Source organism: Acinonyx jubatus, chromosome B1 (genome assembly GCF_027475565.1).
Source record: "Acinonyx jubatus isolate Ajub_Pintada_27869175 chromosome B1, VMU_Ajub_asm_v1.0, whole genome shotgun sequence".
Lineage (NCBI taxonomy): Eukaryota > Metazoa > Chordata > Mammalia > Carnivora > Felidae > Acinonyx > Acinonyx jubatus.
The window spans coordinates 118986461-119006871 of NC_069382.1; the positions used below are offsets into that span (position 1 = coordinate 118986461).

Sequence of the window (20411 nt, forward strand, 5' to 3'; positions counted from 1 at the left end):
TTTTTTTCAATATATGAAATTTATTGTCAAATTGGTTTCCATACAACACCCAGTGCTCATCCCAAAAGGTGCCCAGGGATGTGTTTTGAGAATGGGGCAAAAGGCAATAAGGATGATTAACTTGAGAAAACTTTTTTTTTTTAAATACAGATTTGTTCTATATGGGGTACATGTTTATTTTGTCGGCCAAATGTAAGGCTGGGCCATTTCAATTTAAGCACACTTAAACAAGATAACGTTTGCAACGTTTTAAGGTACAAAACCTTACTTGTACACTCAAATTTAGGGCCCGGTCTTCATTAACCTCCTCTAGTATCAGGTGTTTGTGATGTCTGTCCACTTCCGTGCTCACAAATATAAACCAAGCCTGTGTGTGTGTGTGTGTGTGTGTGTGTGTGTGTGTGTGTGTGTGAAAGAGAGAGACAGAGATAGAGATGGAGACAGAGAGATGGAGACAGAGACAGAGTGGGCATGTGCTCTCATAAAGGTCGAGCTTTTTTGGTGTGCTGGCAATCTATCAGCAGAGCGAGGGCTGTCTTCTGCTGGTGTTGCAATACAGTATAATAATGCTGCATTTAAATTATAAGTGTACGCACCATGCAGGATTTACAGCATTTTGCTTGGAACTAAAACTAAAGCAAATGAAAGCATTTAAAATAAAAACTGTCAGCTATGACATCGCTGTTCCCATTGCAATGCCATTGAGTTATTTCAAAGAGCTCAGGCGATTTGATAGAGGAGACACAGATGAGGTTTTCTCTGGTTTTGCAGCAAAGCTCACTTACTCGCTGAGTGCGGTACCACTGTTGGTCATGGGAGGGCTGCAAGAGGCAGTTGGCCATAAATGCCTCTGTTACCTAAGAATTACTAATCAGTAAAGTATTGGAGGAAACTGTGGCATCCTAGAAAAATATGCTCCCTCTCCCCTCCATCCTATTATTGGGATACGACCCACTCCCCAGAAATGGCATGAATTTTTATTTCGAAAGAAGAGTTCGATAGCTGTGCCTCCCACTCTTGTGAAGTTTCAGAGTGTGAAATGTGGAAGTGAAGTCGAACTGTCTGGATTGAGAAGTGTGGGAAGATTTCAAAGGTTGAAGCTTTAAGACATGTGTGTGGGAACGGAGCAGAAATTGCAATTGGCTATTAATACCAAAGGCTAATAGTTATTACCATTGTTACCATCGATAAAGTTTTATTTCCACCTACTAGCCCGAAGTATTATTTTAGGCACAGGAGTGATGAAAAGACATCATAAGTGATCATTTTGTCCATAAATTTATTGTCTGGCATAACAGAAGACAGATAGCTTAAAGGGGAGGGCTTTTTTTTTTCCTACTGCTTAATACAGGCAGGCGGGATGAAGTGATGAAATAAATGGGCACCAAGTGTTATGTGACACTACTTGTGCTCCAAGTGGCATTCAGTGGGGACTGCGCACAGGGGTGAAATAAACGATGAGCTCTGAGTTAGACAGGAGCGTAAGTCTAGCTTCCATGAGTTAGCCTCTCAATTCTAAAATGGCCATATTAAGATTAGCAAAGTAATGCATGCAAATCATTTAACACAATGCCTAGCATATAACCCAGGCATGAAAAACAATAATTTCAAAACGTCAACAACAAAAAAATTAAATGTAGCAGAGAGCTAATACAGACAAGTAATTAGGTACACAAGGTTGCAACATAAATAGAAGCCATATCCTGGAAGAGTTTTGCCTCTTTTTTTCTATAGGTTTTGAGGAAACTCTAAATGTATTTCAGGCAAGTAGTATGCTATGGGGCCAGAAACAGTTAAGGGAAGATGCAACTGAATGTTTTTTTATTTTGCTTTTTGACTTTTTTTAATGCAAGGAGGAAGGGGAAATGCACAGTTATTTCCAAAGGAATGTATGTGAGTTTGATATTTTGCACAGCAGCCTTCAAGTGAAACAATTTAATGACACAGAATTATATTTTGACTAATGTCTTGGTCTATTTGAGAGGGTACTTTGGGTCAAAAATCAAAAAAGATTCCCTTCTTTGCTGAGCCCAATTAATTAATAAGGAATTTTACTAAAGCAATAAAAGGTTCATTCCCTTAACAAATAAACATCACTCTAAGGATTTCCAGAAAAATCCACTCATCTTTCTACTCAACTTAATATTAATTAATAATCAACTATCACCTACACTGGATTTTTAAACTCCACTCACCTGGGTCTCTTTACTTAATTGTTTCAAAGACCTGAGATTTTTGGTAACTCATCTCACTCTGCCCCAATCTTAAAAGGGTTGGATTTTAGAAAACTAATCCAGGGTCGAGGTCTACAGATCACTGGATCTGTCTTTTGAGGTAATCTTCCTGCTTCTTTTATCCCAAGGACAACAATAATAACCAATTACAGTCTGTACTTTCCTGTCATGGACATTAGGAGGCAGGTTTCCACTACTCTCTAGAAAAGTTTCAGGTAGGCAAAAATCCCCATGAATGTACAAGCTCCGATGACTTAAGTGCATCTTTGCTGTAAAGATCACCTGTTACAAGCACTGCCTGTTGGAATAGAATAGCATACGGCTTTTTCTCTCCAAGCATGGCATTTAGCTCCACAAGGAGGAAGCCTCAGCAGAATTGTCCAAAGACCCTTCCAGGGAAAGCAAACCTCACTCCTGGATCCTGCTGTGAATACACATTATCTAATCATAATAATGTAAGATGTGTTGCGTTCATAGGTTCTCAATTTTGGAGCTACTCAGACAACATTTAAGGTTGAACCAAAACTTTGAACATACAAAATAACTAACTAATAACTAACTAATTAGAAGAAGTTACAAGACGAGGGAAAGGGGAGAGGTGAGAGATGCCGTAGGGACACTAATGCCTGTATTTTACATAGGGAGAGACCCAGAGACGCTGTCGAAATTAATGAAAAGAAGAACAATAGGTTTCATTATATTATTTAAGGTTAAAAAGAGAAGCAAGGAAAGCATCAAATAATGATACAGGTTATTTAACTTGGGAGATAGTGTTAGTGAGCTAAATTTTTATTCATAGCCCAGGCTTAATTAGCCACTGTCTACAGAAAAAAGATGCAAGTTTATTATTTACAATTGTAGTGATGAGCCCCAGAAGAACTGAAGACAGAAATAGTTGAGGTCATTATCTCTGGCTGGAATCCGGGGCAGAGAATAAGTGTTAATATCAGTTTAGGCTCTGCAAGAGCTCTACCAAATAAATACTACTTATGTTTTTTTCTCCTTCAAAAAACATATTAAAATAAATATACATATATTGGGGTGCCTGGGTGGCTCAGTCAGTTAAGCTTCCGACTTCAGCTCAGGTCTTGATCTCCCAGTTCACGAGTTCAAGCCCCACCTCAGGCTCTGCGCTGACAGGTCAGAGCCTGGAGCCTGCTTCGGATTCTGTGTCTCCTTCTCTCTCTGCCCCTCCCCCACTCATTCTCTCTCTCTCTCTCTCTCTCTCTCTCTCTCTCTCTCAAAAATAAATAAAACATTAAAAAAAATTTAAATAAGTATACATATGATTTTACTGTCCATATATCACAAGATAATAAAATCACACTTTATATATGTAATAACACCTTACAAAAGATTTTAGTGAACACTCTAACCATTATGATTCCATTTGCCACAATAACCTTGTGGATAGGTAGCACTGCTATTATTAATTTTTCCCTTCTTAGAGATATGGAAACACACTGTTGGCTCCCAGCAAGATAATTTATTACTGGAGATCATGTAAGTGGCCAAGTAAGCCTTGGCTTTAATCCAGGTCTTCTGACTTTAGTTCACAGCCATTTCCATCAGAGAAGCTAACATTTTTTGCTTTCCCAAGACATGAAAATTTTAGATGGCCCTACCAACCCTGCCTGGAATTACCAAAAATTATTGTTATGTTACCGAGAAGTCGGTCAGTCACCAAAAACTTAAGAACAAGTTATTTTTTCAACATCTTAACTTCATAAGAAAAAAAAAATTTTAAGAATTTAATAGGTACATATTTGGAGACACATTATCAGAATGTCTTCAGCTAATAGAATTATTAAAGCTCACATATTTACTGATGTCTGAGAAAATTACATCACTAGGTCTACAATTATGACAACTTTGTCTAAAGTCTCAGCAATATGTGGGCCACATATGTAACTTAGATTTTACTGGCAGTCATATCAAAAACGAGAAGGAAACAGACAAAAATTCATTATTTCAACATACACATGAAAAAACAAAAATGGTTTTTAAAAACTACAAAAGAATACATTCCTTTTTTCAAATGAACTTTTTAAATTTATTTACTTATTTTGAGAAACAGAGAGTGAGAGAGTGCGAGCGAGAGTAAAAGAAGGGGAAACACACAGAGAGAGAGAGAGAGAGAGAGAGAGAGAGAGAGAATCCCAAACAGGCTCTGTGCTGTCAGTACAGAGCCCAAAGCAGGGGCTCAAACTCCCGAACCATGAGATCATGACCCGAGCCAAGATTAAGAGTCGAACATTTAACCTACTGAGCCACCCAGGAGCTCCATCAAATGAAGCCTTTGCAAAGAGGTGTGCATTTTACACTTATAGCCTATCTCAGGGCAGATTCACCACCTTTCAAATGCTCAACAGTCACTGTTAAATGGATACAGACTAGGTCCAAACAGTGTAGGGATCCCAATCCTGAGATTCAGTAACCCAAAAACCCAAAACTGAAAAGAGGACTAGGAAGACAGAGCAACAGTATAAAATATCAGTAGTTCAGAACCAGTGCTGAGTGATGAAATCAAATGTTTGTCAAACTATCCAACTAATCCTTCAGAATAAAGGGTTGTCTGTGTCATCTTTATGAAGAAAAACTATCTTCAATTATAAACCAGTTGCCCTGCTAGATACTTTCATTCTAGTTTCCTTCTTGCAAAAAGGTTTCAACTAGGTTTTTAAATTTAATATCCTACACATAAACTCAGCAGATATTTCTGCTTTGTATCAGTAGTGAGATAATTATTAAGAATATAGTTAAGGAAGAGGTAGGACTATTCTCAACTATCCCAACCATTAGTCATGTTGCAAATCTGGAAAGAGGAACCACCTGTGAATCTGATGAGCTCATGACGCTTGATCTCATGCTATTCATGCTTCCTTGAGGCTATTTTCAAATCAAATGAGCTGATGAAAAGAAAAAAAAAAATCAATCGGTAATGATGTGAAAATCAAGCTTGGGTTTTAAAGTCCCCAATCTACAACATACATTGAAATAGTTACCAGGTGACTGGAAGCATCTGCTAGAGCAATCATTCTTTGCTAAAGTTTTACTCTTATAACGAGGAGGTGAATTAAAGATAGCTACACATATTAGCTGAGCATTATCCATAACAGAACATATACATACTCACAAAGCTTAAAATTGAAATAATTATATTTGTAAATACAATTTAATTCGAAAATATTGAGGAATCTCTTCCAACAGACCAATTTATTCAATGCTTTGACAAATGTTCACATATAAATTTAATAGGCCCACCAGGATATAGTTCGGTTAAGGCACCTTTACTATTATGAAATTATTATCACATGATCTTGCAAATTTTCAAATCAAAATTGCCTCTTCTAAATCAAATGCCACAAAATTCTCTGGTTATGGGGAGCCCTGAGTGGCTCAGTCAGTTAAGCATCTGGCTTCAGCTCAGGTCATGATCTCGTGATTTATGAGTTTGAGCCCTGCATGGGGCTCTCTGCTGTCAGCACAGAGCCCACTTCAGACCTTCTCTCTGCCTCTCTCTCTCTCTCTCTCAAAAATAATTAAACACTTTAAAAATTTTCTCCAGTTACAACCCATTATCTGGGACAACCTGCAGGAATTTTTATGCAGATATGAACACCCTCCATCCAAATGACAATGCTGGTCATGCTCTTACCCATTCATTCATTCACTCACTCATTTATGTATTATGTATTTAATTATTTGTATCTGCATTGAATCTGTGACTCTTTTGTCAGAGTATATGCACAATTAGACAACCAAAAAATCATTTCAAATTATATTTTTCATATCTCTTTTCTTCTACTTGTATTTCTCAACACTTGTGGAAGATTTTCTGACCACAATAACATATTCCGAAAACTCTCTTTTCTGTCGTGTCCATTTTATTCATAAAATACACTTACCTTTCTCAAATCTCCTCTAAATTTTCTCTGTGTAATTCTTCCACAAGCCCTGTCTGAAGACTTCTCTTCCCTCTCTCCTTCCTCTTAATTCCCTATTACAAATTCCCTCCTTAATTCCCTATTACAAAATCCCAAAGAACTCTCCTAGTAAAGGCGGAAACCTCCAAAGAAGCTGAGCAAAGAGAAATAAATGAAACGACAAAGCCTCTAATCCATTTTTTTTTTAATGGGAAAGCTAGGGACATTCATAATTCAATTACTTTTTTTTTCCCATTACGCATCGATTCAATAAATATTTAGAAACTAGAAATAAGTGCAAAGAAGCCAAAATGAGATAAAAATCCATGCTATGAAGTGTTCCACTCTAGTGTTGTGTGTATGTGTATGGGGGGAGAAGAGGCGGGTTGCTCTTAAAATAAAATGTTATTAAATTTATTAAATTTGTTAAAAATGTATTTAAGGGGCACCTGGGTGGCGCAGTTGGTTAAGCGTCCGACTTCAGCCAGGTCACGATCTCGCGGTCTGTGAGTTCGAGCCTCGCGTCGGGCTCCGGGCTGATGGCTCAGAGCCTGGAGCCTGCTCCCGATTCTGTGTCTCCCTCTCTCTCTGCCCCTGCCCCATTCATGCTCTGTCTCTCTCTGTCTCAAAAATAAATAAACGTAAAAAAAAAATGTATTTAAATTTTATTAGTATCTGGACACAAGCAATTACTGTGAAGTAAGAAAAGTGGGGAAATTGACAACATTCTGTAACAGAAGATAGGAAAGGTGAGTAAAGGAGATACACCTTCAACGATTCTCAGATGGGTGGCTTCCTTGTATGACAGGTTAAATAGTAGTGTCCATTGAAGAAACAGGCGTGAGAGTGAATCTGGTAAATTTAATCTTGAAGAAGCAGAGCCGGCAATATCTATTTATAATATGTATATCCCTCCACATGAAGATGTGGTAGGAATTAGAAGCTTGGATCTCAGGCGCGCCGGGGTGGCTCAGTCGGCTAAGCGTCCAACTTCAGCTCCGGTCATGATCTTGCGGTTCGTGGGTTCGAGCCCCACATCCGGCTCCGTGCCAGCTCAGAGCCTGGAGCCTGCTTCAGATTCTGTGTCTGCCTGTCTCCCTGCCCCTCCCCTGCTTGTGCGCTCGCTCTCTCTCTCTCTCTCTCTCTCTCTCAAAATAAAATAAAATAAACATTAAAAAATGTAAAAAAAAAAAAAAGTAGCTTGAATCTCAGGGGAGATATCTCAACTGGAAATTGGGATTGAGACATCATTAGCAAACGCGTGGTGGTTGAAGAGAGTGAATACACTGTTGCAGGAAGAGTTCACACAGTGAGAATAAAACAGTGAAAAACACCAACATTTAAAGGATAGGCAGAAAGAAGATCAATATTGAATGGCAGCAACAGGTGACATGTCAAGAGAGGGAAATGTCACAGAGGCACTTGGAGGTGAGCATCACTAGAATGCTCAACTCCAGAGTCAAGCATGAGAGTTCCATTTCAACCAATAAATGATATTTATTTGATAGTAGTTCTACTTTAGGCTCTCAACAGATAAAAACCAAAAGTCAGTTCTGAGCATTTGTGGATGGCTCATTTAAGTACATGTTGGATAAATAACATAATGGGCATTTTATCTAGGCATTTCCCTAGAAATTCCCTTAATGCCTGCATTAAGAAAGTTAATCCTGCATTGCTACCATTAGGAAGTAATATTCCCGAATCCAGTTCATTTCCTGCAGAAATGCCTTCCTGGATGGATTCTTTATTTTTATTTCCTCAGTCATTACAGATAACAGATACACAAAACTCCATTTTGAGCAATATAAACGTGTTCTCTGCAAAATTCTAATTGAAAACATTGGGAGATGTGTACCCCGTAGCCCTTACATAAAGACCCACACAGTGGATGCCGTTTTGATTTTGTGCCGTTGAAGTTTGTTACTGCTGATGAGCTGTTCTGTATAACAGAACAACATGAAGTCAACATATTTTTCATTTTGCCAGACTTATCAAGAAACTCAGAATTAAATCAGTGCATTAATTCATTAATTTAATGCTTGGTAACAAAAAGATTTACCTCGTTATTTTTGTTTCTTTTTAAATTACATTTAAATGTTTAAAGCAAACTTAAATACGGTACTTCTTAAATAAAAAAGCAGTTCACCCTTCACCCCCCTATTTTCTCCCACACCTCTCCCCCAACGGAATTAGGGCACCTTTCCACAGTGGCCCTGGTGGTTGTTACAATGCATTGCATGCCTTTCTCGAAAAAAGTTCAGACATGAAATCACATTAAGGAAAAATTCTGAGCATTATCATACCCTCGGTCCCCTTCACTATGTTCAGCAGCAAATAACTACTAACTGGGATAATGATGAATCCTTAGCATCCTTGAGAGAACTATCTCAGCACTATAAAAAGTCCCTTTGAGCTGGAAGGTAATTTGCATAACTAAGAGATATGGCAAAATAGTGCAATTTTCTATATCTGCACCGACAAGACAGTTGAACACCTATATAAATAAAATCTCGAGAATGTTCTTGAGTATACTACATTTCTTGATTTAAATATAAAAGTTATTTTAAAATTATCTGTGTGCATGTAGGGGGTGGTGGGGAGAATCACCCTTTAAATTGCAGTAGAGGTCATGGCAATGGATGCCACTTCTGAATGAGAGTATGAAGAAATAAAGGTTTAGAAAACCTAGAATATGCCAAAGGGCACATGTAGGGGATGGAATAAATGAAGTCAACATTGGTAGGAGTGGAATCTGATTTTGAATAAAGTGGTAAAGTTTTGGTACAGTCTACGGATGATAAGCCCTGCATTTGGAATAAGAGTGAATGCCCATTCTGTATGATTTTAACACCATAATCCTCAATCTTTGTTGCCTGTACCTACTCTTCTTCTATACCCCTTACTTAATAGTTTTCTGATGTTACATATTTACTATTTAAGGTTATAAATTCCCTCAATACATCACACTTCTGACATCAACTCAGAGCCCTTGAAAATCTGTGGTGATGTTTCCCCAGTGATTTCCTTGGTAGTTCATTTTGTTCTATTCTCTCAGCATTCTTAGTTTATACTTTATCACTTTTCCCCTTTTGGATTTGAGGCAGTGTTTTAAGCCATGACTCCAAGAGATGCCAAAGAAAGGCTGGTTGAGTGAAGCAGCAACATGGCTCAAACTCTAGGTCAAATGTGCAAATGATCACATACACACACATACGTCTCCTTCTATAAGTACATAATAATTCTCTCAGCACTTTCTCTTCGAACCAATACAATGCTATATTAAACCCATTTTCTCAAAGGAAGCTTTATCCATTTATGTAATTCTTATCCACATGTACTTCTCATAGCCTCACAGTCACATATCTTACCCAGTCACTACCACCCGGACTTATGGTCCACTGCCCTTCTGAATCTAGACCATCCATGCATTCTAGGAAAAATTATCCTCAGCGATTCATAGGTAGCTGCATCTTCAAAAACTTTCCAGTTATCCTTCACCCTCTTTTTTCAATCATGTTTAACCATATGTAACTCCTTGAGTGTTCTAAACTCTGGATATTACTACCTTCTCCAGAAACACTCCCCCTATTAGATCTTCATCCTTCATAACTCTTAGCCTTCATGATGTTCTCTAAAGACCCCATAACATAACTCAAATGTCACTCCTATACCTCATGGCACATTTTACATTACTCTATTATATCTCACAATACATTGTGATCTACTCTTAATCTAAAAACTGATTTGTATATTTAACCTGTGTTCTTCCTATTTATTTAGCCACCCCCAAATCCCTATCTGAAAAGAATTCTATCATGACATAGTGCTCACCTAAATAGGCACTCAATACATACATGTTTGGGGGGGGGAAATATTTATGTTAATATAATTTCTTGCATATCAAAATTTCCAAATCAAGTTATTAGCTTCTCTTATACAGCCATCTTATCTTACTAGGTAGGAAGAAAATAAAATTGGCACTAGAATTTAATGAAACCAACCTTAATAGTGAAGTTTAGTTTAAAATTTTCTTCTAGCTAATTGTCCTAATAACCCAGTAATATAACAATGGTGACATTCATCCATTTATGAAATGAATGATTTGTTCAGTACCTAGGGTATTCCAGACACTGTGAATATGTCAGAAACGAAATGACAAACCCAACTGCCACCTAAAAGTCAGATAAGGATGAAAAGTCATACAATTACCCAAAACTAGAATTAAAATGATGTAGTGGAACTGGGAAATACAACTATTATCCCACCATAATCTGTTGTTCTGAAAAAGTTAGATAATGGAAAGAAAAAAATCTTTTTTCAATATAATTTATTGTCAAATTAGCTAACATACAGTATATACAGTGTGCTCTTGGCTTTGGGAGTAGATTCCCATGATTCATTACTTACACACAACACCCAGTGCTCATCCCAACAAGTGCCTTCCTCAATGCCCATCATCCATTTTCCTTGCCCCCCCCACCCCCATCAACCCTCAGTTTTTTCTCTATATTTAAGAGTCTCTTATTATTTGCCACCCTCTCTGTTTATAACTATTTTTTTTCTTCCCCTTCACCCATTGTCTTCTGTTAAGTTTCTCAACTTCCACATATGAGTGAAAACATATGATATCTGTCTCAAGATAAAAAGCTTCTGCACAGCAAAGGAAACAATCAACAAAACTAAAAGGCAACCAATGGAATGGAAGAAGATTTTTGCAAATGACATATCAGATAGAGGGGCTAGTATCCAAAATCCATAAAGAACTTACCAAACTCAACACCCCAAAACCAAATAATCCAGTGAAGAAATGGAAAGAAGACATGAACAGACACTTTTCCAAAGAAGACATCCAAATGGCTAACAGACACATGAAAAGATGCTCAACATCATTCATCATCAAGGAAATACAAATCAAAACCACACTGAGATAGCACCTTACACTGGTCAGAGTAACTAAAATTAACAACTCAGGAAACAAAGGTGTTGGTGAGGACGTGGGAAGGGGAACCCTTTTGCATTGTTGGTGGGAATGCAAACTTGTGCAGCCACTCTGGAAAACAATGTGGAGGTTCCTCAAAAAATTAAAAATAGAATTACCCTACAACCCAGCAATAGCACTCCTAGAAATGTATCCAAAGGATACAGGAGTGCTGATTCATAGGGGCACATGTACCCCAATGTTAATAGCAGCACTATCAGCAATAGCCAAATTATGGGAGGAGCCCAAATGTCCATCAAGTGATGAATGGATAAAAAAGATGTGGTATATATATACAATGGAATACTACTTGGCAACGAAAAAGAATGAAATCTTGCCATTTGCAACAATGTGGATAGAACTGGAGGGTGTTATGCTAAGGAAAATATCTTTTTGTTTTCTATTTCTCTGACTCATAAGGAAGATATGAACCAACAAAAAAACACTGAGCATGAATCCTGCTGCTGTGTGGATTCTATTCTTTTGAGGCAAGCGAGATGATATTTTCTTGCTTCTCCTTCCCCCAGGACATCATATATCCATACATAGAATGCAACACTCAGAAAATAACTGGTCAGAGAGTAGGAACGGGTCTTAAGCACATGCATGAAAAGAGCCAGATGAAGTAGAATATTCTGAGTACTACTCTTTTTCATCTAGTGCACTGATTCAATTTATTATAGAAAGAGGTTGTCAAGAAGGGCTGTCACATGTTGAACTTCAGAAGGATTGCACTAGGTAAAAGGCTGTCCAACTCCAGGAATGGAAATGGAGACTACATGCAACAATCTGCTCCCCTCTTGTCATGTACATAAGATGGAACAAACAGAAAAACACTCAAGTGGCTGGTGAGTGAGATCAAAGGCAATCCGTAGACTATTTGTTTATAAACACCAGGTATAGATCTATTTCGTTCAAGGAAGAGGCAACAACAAGCAAGTTAAATACATTTTTGTGGGACAGGAGAACAGAGCATGATAATAAAGACTCAGAAGAAGAGCCTAAGTCTGAAAGTGACCTGCCACAAGAATCAGGGACAAGCTGGAAAAGAACATAATGTCTATATCACAGAGAAACCCACATGACAGCACAGGTTAAGAGGCCATGGCAGCATGTGGCAGCAAGTGTTTTGAAGATTCCAAGGGAACCAAATACAACAGAAGGATTTAAAATATCTTTTGAGTCAGTCAAGCGTGGGAAAGATAAAAGAGAGAGAACACAAACAAAACAAGAAATGAAGAGTCTATAATAACTACAAAAGATATATTATTTCAATTAGAAAAGAAAACTCTGTACAATTAGGGACTACTCAATTTAAAAATCTTGACAAAATGGGTGACTTTATAGGAAAACACAAGTAGCTCAGATTTAAGAAGAAATAAAAACCTGAAACCGCCAAGACTATCATTTTTTTCCTTTGTGTGTACACTCCTCTTGGCTGAGACAGGTGTGAAGTCACTGCCAGGAAAGAAGCCCTCCCCCTGCTCCCCAGCCTAGCAGACCAGAATTCTCTAATGGCATTCTACACCAAGCCGTGCTTAACCACCAAGTGTTATAGACTTGCTTTTGGCCCATTTCTTCTCTAGAGCCTTGGGAAGAAGAGTGTGGTGGTTTGAGGGAGGATTAAGTTTCTCTTGGGATCCTAATAACCCAATCTTGCTGTAAGTTATTAAGGACATTCCAGAGCACTCCTCCTCCCTCATCTGCAACTATCTTTCGGAATCCCCTCCTCTCTTCCCTCATTAAGATGTTGTATTAGTCTGCTAGGGCTACCATACAAGATATCTCAAATAGGGATTCTTTTCTCATAGTTCTGGAAGCTGGAAATCCAAGATCAAGGTGCTGGCAGGGTCGACTTCCTCTGAGCCCTCGCTCCCTGGCTTGCAGACGGCCACCTTCTTGCCTCACCCTGTGTCTCTTTCTGTATATCCCAATATTTTCTTATAAAGATATCAGTCAGCTTGGACTAGGGTCCACCTAAATCCTCATTTAACCATAATTACTTCTTTAAAGACCCCATCTCCAAATATAGTTACATTCTGAGGTACTAAGGATTAGAGTTTCAACATATGAGTTTTGAGGGGACATAAAGAGCCTAATGTGTTATAGATGAACATAGCATGAGTTTAGGCTTCCCATGAGTTTGGCCTATGACCTTTCACTAGAGTGTCTACTCAATTTACTCTGCTTTGTATTTGTCTCCATGTGACTACGAAAAAGTTGCTTCTTACCTCTATGGATATCAAATTTCCTCTTTTACAACATAAAGGGATTTGACCAGAGGAAATTTATGGTGTCCTAAAGCCTTAACAGAATCAAGACCCTAAGTCATTGTGTATAAATGCAGTCGGATGTTATAGTGAGAGGGTAAGATGCTGAGGAAAAAACTGTGAAAGCTCATGAGAAAGAGATGGCCAAGTTTCCTCTACAAAAATGAAAGCTCCATCCTTCTTACCCCACCCTAGGGAGGCAGGAAGCAGAAGAAGGAAAAAAAAGAGTGTGCATCATGCAACTCTACTACCTTGACCTCTAAAGCCCCCAGGGAGACCTGTCTGTAAGCAATCAGATGTGGACTTCTCAGTTTTCACACACATACAGAGCACAAACTGTTATTGTTATTTACCTATCTACCTACATATATACACGTTTAGACCATCTTACGTGCATTTCTATAGTTTGCAGTATTTATTTGGCAAGTGTCATGTTTGTTGTTTTACTTTTCTTCACTTTGAACATCTCTGGAAGCGGGACACATCCTAAAATCACTTTGGCCAAGCTGCAGCCATGGTGGGCATGTGTACATAAATACTTGAAGGATGTTGTGAAATTTGTAAGAAATTCGCAGAGACAATAGTGAGTCACCTTTTTAAGATATGCTGTCACCAATGTTCTTGATGGCAAAGAGGATAATATTTTGTGGGAGGAAGAAAAAAGAATACTTAAACTAAGTGTTAAAAAATAAATCTTACAGCGCTATGAGTGTACTTAATGCCACTGAACTGTCCACTTAATAGTTAAAACACTAAATTTTATGTCATGTATTCTGTTCTCCTTTTTTAATATTTATTTATTTTGAGAGAGAGAGATCATGAGCATGAGCAGGGAAGGGGTTCACATTTATTTATTTGTTTGTTTATTTATTTATTGAGAGAGAGAGAGGGATAGAGGGACAGAGGGAGAAAGAGAATCCCAAGCAGGCTCTGCACTATCAGCACAAAGCCCAAAGCGGAGCTCGATCTCTTGAACCATGAGATCATGACCTGAGCTGATATCAAGAGTCAGATGCTTAACTGACCGAGCCACACAGGCTACTCTATACTTTTCCACAATCAAAAATACAATAAAATAGATCAGGGGCACCTGGGTGGCTCAATCGGTTGAGCATCCAACTCTTGATTTCCGCTCAGGTCATGATACTGGGGCCATGGGATCAAGCCCTGAGTTGCACTCTATGCTGAGAGTAAAGCCTGCTTGGGGTTCTCTCTCTCTCTCTCTCTCTCTCTCTCTCTCTCTCTGCCCCTGTCCCTCACTTGTGCTCTGTCGTGCTCTCTCAAATAAAATAAAATAAAATAATTTTTAACTGTTTAAATAAATAAATCAGAAGACTCAGATTCTGAATATGAAGGAATTTATGAAATGCACTAACCAATCTATTTCACTTTTTTCTTTTCATATGTGTATAAATGTAATATGTGATAAAAACCTATATCTAAATTAGACTAAATAATATCCTCTAGTAAATATAGAATAAGAGGGCTCAATGATAAAAAAAAATGTATCATGTCATAGTTCATTGGACTTTTTGTTCTCTCTAGGGGTATATGAAATAGTGATGTATCTTACAATCAATGCATCTTAAATTCAATTAGATGCTATTTAATGTTTTTCTATGTGTCAGGAGCTATGGTAAGAATTGAGAAGATAGAGTAAAAATGGGCCCTGCCCGTTTGAGTTCACATGATCTTAGTACCTATAGTTACTAAAAACATAGTAAGAAAAATAATTAAATGAGAGATGGTGCTATCAGAGGGGAATATATATGCTCTTGGGGCATGTCTCAGAAGGGTCTAATGTCATCTGGGAAGTCATGGAAACCCTCTTTGAAGAAATGATACTTCAGCTAAGACAGAAGGATGAGATGGGGCACCTGGCTGGCTCAGTTGGTTAAGCATCCGACTTCGGCTCAGGTAATGATCTCATGGTTTGTGGGTTCAAGCCCCACATTGGGCTCTGTACTGACAGCTCAGAGCCTGGAGCCTGCTTCAGATTCTGTGTCTCCCTCTCTCTCTGTCCTTCCCCCACTCACACCCTGTCTCTCTCTCTCTCTCTCTCAAAAATAAACATTAAAAAAAATTAAACATTTAAAAAAGACAGAAGGATGAGAGGCAGTTAACCAGGAGTGAGGAAAGAATGACCCCCACTGAAAGGAGTGGTTTGTGCACAGGCCTGAAAGTAAGGGTGAGCAGGGCTAACTGGTAGACCTAATAAAGATCCAGCATAAGTGAAGGAGACAAAAGGGGAGGAGACAGAGAGAAAGCTGGAGAGATGGGCGGGGGGATCATGTCACAAGTTCCTTGTCTTCCCAGGTTGCAAAGGTTGCAGGTTGATACTCACGTGGTGACTTAAGGGGAGCTGAGTGCAGCACTAGCAGCCTTGCTCGCCTTTGCTTGGAGGTTGTGGGAATTTCTGCTGGGTCTCTTTTAGCAAACCACCTGTGTCATTTCTCAAGTCCCCCTCACACACAAAGGTGTTTTGTGTTGCAGTAACTCTGTCTTAATTTAGCAACTTACAAAGCCTGCTGTCCAGTTGATGCATTAAAATTCCAACACTGAAGGAAGGTCTTGATATGTTTACACATTGATCTATTTTGAGTCTTTTCAGTCAACCTATTATTCTTACGTTGTCTAATGTCTGAACAAGGTACATCTCTATGAAAAGCATTGCCCTTAAAATATAGTTGAAATTGCCTTTTATTAATCTTTCAATACTATGTGTGTTCTCCTAAGAAATTTTAAATATTACACAATCTTCCATATTAACCATTTACACTGACTATAGCTCAATGTTGGTCTAACTGATATCCTTACATAGATTTTGCCTCCACATAAGAAGATAATACAACAGTGGTAAAAACAACCATAATAACATGGATGCTTAATTTTATATAACAACTTGACTGAGCCATGGAGTACCTACATATTTGGTTAAATATTGCCATTTCCATTTGGACTGCCATAACAAAAACACCATAAACTGAGGGGCTCATAAACAACAGAAATTTATTTCTTACAGCTCTGGAGGCCAGAAGTCCAAGATCAAGGCACCAGCAGATTCAACGTCTGTTAAAGACCTGCTTCATAAGTTGTGGTTTATATATACAATGGAATACTACTTGGCAATGAGAAAGAATGAAATCTGGCCTTTTGTAGCAATGTGGATGGAACTGGAGAGTGTGATGCTAAGGGAAATAAGCCATACAGAGAAAGACAGATACCATATGTTTTCACTCTTATGTGGATCCTGAGAAATTTAACAGAAGACCGGGGGGGAGGGGAATGGGGGGGAAAACGTTACAGAGAGGGAAGGAGACAAACCACAAGAGACTCTTAAAAACTGAGAATAAACTGAAGGTTGACGGGGGTGGGAGGGAGGGGAAAGTGGGTGATGGGCATTGAGGAGGGCACCTGTTGGAATGAGCATTGGGTGTTGTATGGAAACCAATTTGACAATAAATTTCATATTTAAAAAATAATAAAACAATAAAAAATTTAAAAAAAAGATCTGCTTCCTATATATGGCCATCTTGTTGCTGTAAACTCACATGGTGGAAAGGGCAAGGGATCTCTCTCTCTGGGGTCTCTTTTCTAAGGGGACTAATTCCATCATTAAGGACTCCACTCTCACGATCTAATCACCTCCCAAAGGCCCCCACTTCCCAAACCATCATGTTGGGTGTTACAAATTTAACTAATGAATTTTGGAGGGACATGAACATTCAACCCATTACAAATATTACTTCTGTGTGTGTCTGTTGACTGTATTTCTGGATGAAATTCACATTTGAATGGACAGACCGAGTAAAGCAGATCACCCTCCCCAAAATGGGTGGTGCTTATTAAAGCCTGAATAGAATAAAAGGCTGAATAAAAGGCTGAATAGAATAAAAGAAGGAAGGTTTTCTTTTTTTTAAGTTTATTTATTCTTTTTTTTTTTGAGAGAGAGAGAGACAGACAGACAGACAGACAGACAAAGAGTGTGCAAGTAGGGGAGGAGCAGAATGAGAGAGAGAGAGAATCCCAACCAGGCACTGAGCTGTCAGCACAGAGCCCCGCATGGAGCTCGATCCCACCAACTGTAAGATCATGACCTGAGCCCAAATCAAGACTCAGATGCTTAACCAACTAAGCCACCCAGGTGCCCCAGTGATATTTTCTGTTTAAATGTCTTTGAGCGGGGATGTAAACCTTCTGCCTTTGGACTCAAACTCAGATTCTAATTCACACTCTCAGCTCTCTTGGTTTGCCAGCTGACTGCATATGTTGGACTTACTTCTCAGTCTCTATAGTTGCATAATGCAACTCCTTATAGTAAATATATATATGTAATATACATATATGTATATACACACACGTATATCTTATTTGATCTGTTTTCTAGGGAACCCAGACTACTTCAAAAACTACCAGGTGGTGCCATTTGCAAGTATGTGGATAGAACTGGAGGGTATTATGCTAAGCGAAATTAGTCAGAGAAAGACAAATATCATATGACTTCACTCATATGAGGACTTTAAGACACAGAATGGATGAACATAAGGGAAGGGAAGCAAAAATAATATAAAAACAGGGAGGGGGCAAAAATAAGAGACTGTTAAATTTAGAGAACAAACAGAGGGTTACTGGAGGGACTGTGGGAGGGAGGATGGGCTAAATGGGTAAAGGGCATTAAGGAATCTACTCCTGAAATCATTGTTGCACTATATGCTAACTAATTTGTATGTAAATTTAAAAATAAATAAGCAAGTAAATAAATAAACAAACAAACAAACAAAACTACCAGGGGGTGCCTGGGTAGCTCAGTTCGTTGAGCGTCAGACTTGGGATCTCGCAGTTTAGTTCGAGCCCCACGTTGGGCTTTGTGCTGACAGCCCAGAGCCTGGAGCCTGCTTCAGATTCTGTGTCTCCCTCTCTCTCTGCCCCTGCCCCACTTATGCTCTGTCTCTCTCTCTTTCCCAAAAATAAATAAACATTAAAAAAAAAAGTTAAAAAAAAAGAGCTACCAGAATAGAGCCTTTCATAAGTCCCAGGTATTATAGTAAGGTCTTTAAATTAAGTCCAATTAGCTTTGTAAGCAGCGATGACATAAGTATTATTATTATTCCCATTTTGCAGTTACACAGAAAATGAAGCTCAGAAAGACCGGGCGCTCTTCCTAAAGTCAACTAATGTATTCAACCTCCTGAAAGCAATAGGGTATATTTATCTATTTTACAAATACTGATGTAGAATATATGCCAGAAACGGTTCTAAACATTATCCCAACAGTGCTCATTTAATCCTCCCCGCAACCACGTGGGGCAGACACACAGAAGCTGAGTCATTTATCAGGCAAGGCACAGAATTGAGACTCAAACCCAGATCATCTGGCTCCAGAATTCTGAGCCTAACCACTCGTCTTAGTCATTGGAAGCCGGACTGGCCAACAATGTCCATTCCATGAATTATCAGCCTTATGCCCTTAGTGAAATCATTTCATCAGAATTAAACTCTGAGAATAAATTTTCTAATCTGTAAAACGGCAACTAGAGGGATGCTGTGAGAATGGAATGAGATGATACACATTCATTATTACTGTAGTAGTCATTGAGGTCATACTCAATCCATCACTTTATAACTATTATTGTAATTGCTAATGATTTATATTTATTACATACTATGTTACCACTAACTTGATGACTAACCCTCGCAACTCCGGACGCTTGTTTAAAAGTATCATCCACTGTTGGGGCGCCTGGCTGGCTCGGTTGGTGGAGCATGCCACTCTTGATCTCAGGGTCGTGAGTTCAAGCCCCACATTGGGTGTAGAGATTACTTAAAATAAACAAATGAAACTTCTTTTACAAAGTATTGCACACTGTCATCATTTTAAGAGGCTCTGTGTAAAGGAAGGTTTATCACCCATGGCTTATTTTGCAGGCTTGACTCTGCCTTAGTCCTCGACAAGAACAAAGAAAGAAGGAAGGGCAAAAGATCGTGGTGACATGCCAAGAAACAGAGGGATGGCTTGGAAATGCATTCTGAGTCACAGATCTCTCTCAGAAGATAGAGCCAAGATTTATGTTGCCACCACCCCACATCCAAGAACGGAGGTCATTTTCTTACATGCCGTCTTGGAGTTTGGAACAAGTGCCAAAGGCAATCCACATAGGCCCGGTGCCCTTTTCTAAATCCTTCCTTTGAGGATGGTCCAATCTAAGTAGACCATCCAAGCAGGGATAGAAATGAAACAACAGTAAGTATGTAAACGTTATTCACAACATATCCATGTTCACCACCAATTAAGCATACTCAGGCGAAATCTTCCCATCTCACCTATAGCTGCAGAGTACTTGGCTGTTTTGTTTTTTTTTTTAAGTTTATTTATTTTCAGAGAGACAGAGATGGTGCAAGTCAGGGAGGGGCAGATAGAGGGAGAGAGAGAATCCCAGTCCCAAGAGACAGAATCTGTTAAGTGCAGAGCCCAATGCAGGGCTTGAACTCACGAACTGTGAGACCATGACCTAAACTGAAATCAAGAGTTGGCGGCTTAACCTACTGAGCCACCCAGGCGCCCCATTACTTGGCTGTTTGATTGACTGACTTCCTACCTAAGTTTGTTCTCATCTCCTCTAAGTTTTATCAGCTCTGCTTCCTTTTCCCCAGCTCCTACATCTCTGGGAAAGCTTTGGGGTATTTTTCTAGCTAAAGCCAGGACCTCAGTTGGCTTCATGCAGCTTTTTTTTTCCTCATCAGCCCTCACTCCAAAATGCCCTAATCCAAAAAAATGTGAGTTGCCATGGTGACTCCTATTGTAGTTGCTAGAAGCTTTTATACGATGTAGTCATCCTCTTGTTATATTTCAGTTTTTTAAATCTCCAGCAACAACAACAACAAAAATAAAGCTTCATTTGCTAGAAGGGGAAGTGGAGTGCTTCGCAATTTGTAAGCAAAATGAAAAAGAGTGGGGAGTGGGCACCACGGGGCCCTCACAAGATTCCCGAGGAGGGGAGCCTTG

The 20411-nt window shown here is 38.9% G+C and overlaps 1 long non-coding RNA gene across 1 annotated transcript in view; it reads right to left on the minus strand.

Annotated features, from left to right (window-relative positions):
• Nucleotides 1-11: 11 nt before the first annotated feature.
• Nucleotides 12-20411, minus strand: part of LOC113599888 (uncharacterized) — a 50562-nt gene continuing 30162 nt past the window's right edge. The window contains exon 3 of the long non-coding RNA XR_008296228.1: nt 12-5143. This is a non-coding gene — a long non-coding RNA (uncharacterized LOC113599888). The remainder of the gene's footprint in view (nt 5144-20411) is intronic.